The 7128-nt window shown below is 32.8% G+C and overlaps 1 pseudogene; it reads right to left on the bottom strand.

Moving 5' to 3' along the window:
* Positions 1–5234: 5234 nt before the first annotated feature.
* LOC100139020 (securin-like) lies at positions 5235–6649 on the bottom strand (annotated as a pseudogene).
* Positions 6650–7128: the final 479 nt, after the last annotated feature.

The following is a 7128-nucleotide window of genomic DNA, read 5'->3' as shown; positions in this document are numbered from 1 at the left end:
CATATTTCATTATCTCTGGAACAATTTTAAATGGTTTTGGATCATTAACTTCAGTCTTCACTGGTCCATTGTAAATATATAGAAATGCAATTGATTTTTGTGTATTGATCTTGTATCTTATGACCACACTGAATTCACTTATCAGTCCTAGAACCTTTCTTGCAGATTCCTTGGAATTTTCAACATATAAATTATGTCATCTGAATATTTCTCCTTTCATCTCCATCAGTTTTCACTTTATCATAGAACAGTGTTACTGAGATAAAATGCAATGCCACAAAACTCAGCTGCTTAAGTGTACAATTGAATAATTTTAATATATCTTAGTTGTGTAAATATAATCATAATCAATCACAGAAGACATTCATCACCCTAAAAGAAAATCAGTTCTTATTAGAGATCATGCCACCCAATCCTCCGTGAACCTCTAATATACTTTTATATCTCCGTAGCTTTGTATTTTAGAAATTTTATATGAATGGAATTGTTCAAGATATGGTCTTTTATGACTGACTTTATTTAATTAGCATAATGTTTCAAGGTTTGCGTATTTTAAAGTAGGTAACTATTCATTCTTTTATAATTGATAATTATGTGGCTATCCTGTTATAATTATTCCTTCACTAGATGTTAAACATCTGAATATATCCACATTTTTGCTATTATGAATAATGCTGCTATGAACAATTGTATACATGGATTTCTATATGCCTATATTTTAAGTCTTGTATGTATACCTAGAAATGGGACCCTTGAGTCATTTGATAATTCTGTATCAATACTTTATGAAGTTTACAGACCTTTTTTACAAAGTGCTGATAGTATTTTACATTCTCACCAGAAGTGTAAGAGATTTCTTATTTTTCCACATATACACCAACACTAGTTATTTTTTCATTCTGATTATGTTAGTTTGTGTGAAGTGGAATCACATTGTGGATTTTATTAGCATTTCCTTCATAGATAATTATCTTCTGTAGCTTTTCATGAGTATATTGTCTTTTTATTGTTTTTACAAGTCAAATGAGATGCAATTGACATTTTATTGTATACATTTGTTATTTTTTATAAAACTTAATTGAGTATAATTGACATATTACATTATGTACGTTTAAGGTGTACATTGTAATGATTTAATGCATGTATATATTGCTTATTATTTACCACAATAAGGTCAGTTAATACATCTTACATCTCACAAATTATCATTTTTTTTCTTTATTGTTGGTGTAGTGAGAACCTTTGCAATCTAGTTTCATAAGAATATTCAAGTGTACAATACAAGACTGTGAACTATAGTCGCCATTCTATACATTCAATCCCTGAATTTTCTTATCACTAGAAGTTTGTACCCTTTGACAAATATATCCTTATTATCCCCAATTCCCCAGTCGCAACCCTAGTAAACAATATATAATCTCTGCCTTTATGGATTCTACATATACATGAAATCATATATTATTTGTCTTTCTCTGTTTCATTTCACTTAGCATAGTGACCACAGTGTTCTCTTTTCTTTTGAGTTATAACATTCCATTGTGTGTGTGTGTGTATAGCATTTTTTAAACCATTTATTTGTCCATGCATGCTTAAGTGTTTTTTTCCATACCTTAGCTATCATAACTAATACTTCAGTGAACATGAGGGTGCACATCTCACTTCAAGATAGTGAATTCATTTCCTTTGTATTTATAAACAGATGTGGAAATACTGCTAATTCAATTTTCAGTTTTTTGAGGAAACTCCATGCCATTTTCCATAGAGGCCAGACTAATTTATATTCTCACAAAAAATGCAAAAGGGCTCAGTTTGCCCCACGTCCCTGCCACTACTTGTTAGCTCTTATCTTTTTGATAATAACTGATCTAACAGGTTTGAGGAGATATTGTGATTTGGGATCACTTCTCCCTCATGACTGGCAATGTTGAGCACATTTTCATTTACTTCCTGGTCATTTGTAGGTTTTCTTCAGGGGAGTATCGTTTCAGGTCCTTTGCTCATTTTAAAAAATCAAATTATTTACTGTTTGAGTTTTGAAATTGAGTTGCATGTGTTCCTCATGTACTTTTGATATTAACCCCTTATCAGTTATATTATTTGCAAATATTTTCTTTCACTTTTTTGTTGATGGTTTCCTTTGCTGTGCAGATTTTTTTTTTTTTTTCAGTTTGATGGAGTTCCACTTATCTATTTTCGTTTGTACTGCTTTTAGTTTTGGTGTCCATTTGAAAAAATATATATATATCATTACTAAGACTGATATGAAGGAACTTTTTGCCAACATTTTTCTTTTTTTGGGAGTTTTATAGGTTCAACTCTTACATTCAAGTTTTTCATCTAATTTAGTTAATTCTTATGTGTGGTGTTAGATAGTAGTCCAGTTTCTTTCTTTCTTTTTCTTTTTTTTTTTTTGATGTGATGGTTCAGTTTTTCCAAGATCACTTATTGAAGAGACTGTCCATTCCCCATTGTGTATTCTTGGGTCCTTTGTTACAGGTTAATTGACCATATATGCATGGGTTTATTTCTGGGCTCTCTATTCTGTTCCATTGATCTATGTGTCTGTTTTTATGGCAATACCATACCATTTTTGATTACAGTGTAACTTTGTAATATACTTTGAAATCAGAGAGTATGATGCCTCCAGCTTTATTTTCTTTTTTCAAGACTAAATCGGTTATTTGCTTTGTTTGTCTCTCTCTCTTTTTTTTTTTTTTTTTGTTCCATGCAAATTTTAGGACTCTGTTCTATATTTGTGAAAATTGACATTTGAATATTGATATTAACTGCATTGAATCTGTATATTGCTTTGAGTAGTATAGACACTTAACAATATTAATTCTTCCAATCCATTAACACAGAATATATTTGCTTTGTTTGAATATATGCATTTATTTGATTCTTCTTCAATTTGTTTTATTAGTATCTAATAGATTTCAATGTTACAGAACTTTCACTTCCTTGGTTAAATGTATTTATTCCTATTTTTTATATGTGATTATAATTTAGTTTTTCTTAATTTCTCTTTCTAATATTTTGTAATTAGTTCATAGGAATGCAACAGACTTTTATATATTGATTTAGTATCATGCAAATTTTGAATTCCTTTATTAGTTCTAGTAGTTTTTTTTTACATTCTCCGTTTCTAATAATTTGTTCCAGTGTATTCAAGTTATTGTCTGATTTAATTTCTTTATCCCAATACAGATTAATACAGCTTCTCTTTTTTGCTATTGCCTAACAAAATTCTGTGTTAAAAGACCAGCAATACTACTACAGCATAATGTCTGATAAAATTCATTAACAAATCAATTAAAAGAATAGGGAATGAGTATGTATATACTGTATTTAGTAATTATATAATAGCCATTACCATGTTTTGATTTTTTCTTGTAAATTCACATTATTGTCTGGGTTCTTATGCCTTTATTCTGAAAACAATTCCTTTAGAATTTCAAGTTAGTTTTTTTAAGCAAAAAATTCTCCAAATTTTGTTTATATGAGAATATTTCATTTTATAATTTCTTTATATTATAATTTGAAATAAAATTTTGCTGGATATAAAATTCTTGTTGACAATATTTCAGCATTTTGAACATGTCATACTGACAGTATAACATATGTCATACTGTCATACTGGCTTCCATTGTTTGTGATAATTCATCATTGTTAATATTACTGGTGTTACCATAAGGGCGATGTCATTTTCCTCTTGCTTTGACTTGTGTCTGTCATTGGCTGTCAAAACCTTTACTATGGTAACCCTGATGTGGATATTTTTGTATTTGTACTATTTGCATTTTATTGGTAGGTTAATGTTTTCCATTAAATTTTGGAATATTAATTTCTTATTTCTTCAATATATTTACTTTATTCTGTTAATCCTATTGCATATATAGTGATGTTGTTAGTATATAACATTTTTATCTTAGACTGTGTTCTTTTGTCTTTATTTTCTATTGAATCATTCTTAGTATTTTACAATCATTATGAATCTATTTTCAGTGAATTAGTTTTTGGTTACTGTACTTTTCAACTCTAGAAATTCAGCTTTTTTTAAAAAAATTCTTTTTTTTTTTAAATTTTATTTTATTTTTAAACTTTACAATATTGTATTAGTTTTGCCAAATATCAAAATGAATCCGCCACAGGTATACCTGTGTTCCCCATCCTGAACCCTCCTCCCTTCTTCCTCCCCATACCCTCCCTCTGGATCGTCCCAGTGCACCAGCCCAAAGCAGCTATTCTTTCTTTGGTAGGACATTGTTATTATCTTTCCTTTGATGTTTTTAAAGCATAACGTCTCTTAGTTCTTTGAAGATATTAAAAACAGCTGCTTTGAAACTCTGCTTGTTCAGTAAAACAGTTGGAGCCCAAAATATTTTCTGTTTACCCCTCCCCTAATGTAAGTCACGTTTTTTTCCTTTGTATGTATGTTTTTGTTGTTTTTAAAAGTAAGATAATTTAGATAACATAGCAAATCCACATACTGTTTAACAGAGCTTCTTGTAGTTTTTATTCACTTATGACTTTATTGGACTATTAGAGTGAGATATAGTCCACCCTGATGCTAGGAAAGATTGAGGAGAAGGGGACAACAGAGGATAAGGTGGTTGGATGGCATCACTGACTCGAAGGCCATGAGTTTGAGCAAGCTCTGAGAGTTGGTGATGGACAGGGAAGCCTGGTTTGCTTCAGTCCATGGGGTTACAAAGAGGCAGACATGACTGAACGACTGAACTGAACTGATAGTCCACTCACACAAGTTGAAGTCTAATGCTACTGCACAGAAGGTATGGCCTTTAACATTTCCACAATCATTCTTGAATGACATTGGTTTTAGCAGGACACTCTCAGACTGTTTCCTTGTCTGATCTCTGTATTAATCTGTCTTTATCATATCATACCAAATTACTAGGCTCCAGTAATTGCTGGCTGAATTCACTATTGCTTCAACAAACCCTGCCTGGGGACAATTTGCTCAAACGTCTGCTCAAATTACATTCAGAGTTTTTTTTCAGAAGTTCTATGATTCATCTCTGTGATTTGCTCTGAACTTGGGGTTGGAGGTGGGGGGGCTTTTCTTACCTGTGCATTTCTCTGATTCTCTCTAGTAAAACTGTTGACCTACAATTTGTAAATTATAAACTTTTTTTTATTTTTATTTTTTGGAAGTGTCTGTTAAACAAAGAGTTGATTTGTTAATATGCACTATTAATACAAACTATGAAGTGCTAAGAAATTTTAATACCTAAGTTATAGCAAGCAGGTGGCAATTCAACATCCAGGGTCAATAGAAAACTTGAGGGGGCTGCAACAGATTAGACTCCCATGGTGGAGGACACATTTTCAGAGGTGAAGTGGGTGCAGGTGTAACAGCTTTTCAAGTCCCCTCTCATCACAGAGGATCAGCAGCAGCACTCCATTCAAGGAAAAGTGTGCTCTCTGGTGCTCTTCAGGCAGGACGAAACTCAAAATCTAGTGGATTGAAGGGGAGGGATTTTTCTTTTTCTGGATAAGTGTTAACTGTGGTAGTCACTGAGCTTTTTGCTTAATGACCTTCCCAGTCATGTTTTTGGTAGAGAAGGTTGTGTTTCTATCTGAGTGGTTCACTAGTCTTTCTTGACTTTTCTGAGACTGACAGTTTCCAATGCCTTTCTGGCAGCTCTGGGTAAGGTGGGTGGAGCATCAACATTTTACCAATATATGGTATTGAAACCTAAGGTCTCCCCTCTAAAGTTTTACAGAAGGCTCAGACCCCAGCTTCACTTTGTAAATTGTAAGTAGAGTTACCAATCGCTTACAGTTCACATCTTTACCATTTTTAAGAGTGCTCTTTAACCTTAATTTCCTCACATTCTGTTTCAAATAAAGTCAGGGTTTTTGCAGGTAATTTTGGAGCTATATCTATTCTTATGGCCTCCTTTTTCTCTTGTGACAAACATCAGATTACTTTCTGGAACTGGGAATAGGAACAGTAACTCACCTTTCTTGGGGTGACACTAGGCTGATGATACAGTCTCCAGTGCAGAGATCCCAACCATTTTTGGCACTAGGGATTGATTTAATGGAAGATATTTTTTCTGTATCAGGGGTGGGAGGATAATTTGGGGATGACTAAGTGCATTACATTTACTGTGCACTTTATTTCTAATCTAATGTCACTGATGATCTGACAGGAGGTACTGGCCCATGGCCTGGAGGTTGGGGACCCCTGCTCTAGTGTTCTTGATTTTTTTTCACCTTGCAAGTGAAAGTCTAACTTGCAAGTAAATTGGGCCAATGCTCAACAAGGCCCCAGTATTTTAGGCTTGTCTAGACTAGGGTTGATTCTCTGTTCTATGAGTGGGTTGCTGTGGAATTCAGTTGTTTTATTCAGTATATCAGATAATAAACATTTTATAATGTACAACTTAAGTTGTATAGTAATTTTACCCAGTGTTTAGTTTAGTTTAGGTTAGTCAAGAGTTTAGTTTCTGCCAGTAGTAAACAAACCTACTTTTCATTTAAAGAATGTTTTTCTTACCAAATATGACATACATATACTTCTAAGTCCAGTAGGATTTAATGGAGTTTCTTCTAATAGCACTGGAATAATAGGCCTAATACAGATACAGTCGTAGGACACCTTATACTGCAACCCAGACATTTTATAAGTCAAATTAATATCTATCCCATTATCAATATTGTTTATTTATACACTTTTACAATAATATTAAGCTCTGAAATTTAATGTCTTTACTGTAAGGTCTATAGATGACTGTCTCTCATACCTAGATATATTCTACACATTTCACATAATATAAATTTTCCCATAGTTCTCTGTGTTATTTGCATTTTTCTTAGAATTCAACTATTAAACATGCCTTATTTTTTACAGTTAAAAGATATTGTTGTTGTTCAGCCACTAATTAGTGTCCAACACTTTGTGACCCCATGAACACATGCCAGGCTTGACGTACTCCTTTCCCTATTTGGAACCAGTCTGGTGTTCCATGTCCAGTTCTAACTGTTGCTTCCTGACTGCATACAGGTTTCTCAAGAGGCAGATCAAGTGGTCTGGTATTCCCATCTCTTTCAGAATTTTCCACAGTTTATTGTGATCCACACAGTCAAAGGCTTTGGCAT

The sequence above is a fragment of the Bos taurus genome, chromosome 17 (genome assembly GCF_002263795.3).
Source record: "Bos taurus isolate L1 Dominette 01449 registration number 42190680 breed Hereford chromosome 17, ARS-UCD2.0, whole genome shotgun sequence".
NCBI lineage: Eukaryota > Metazoa > Chordata > Mammalia > Artiodactyla > Bovidae > Bos > Bos taurus.
Note: the sequence above shows the minus strand (reverse complement) of the source record. Positions and strands in the feature narration are given on the sequence as shown.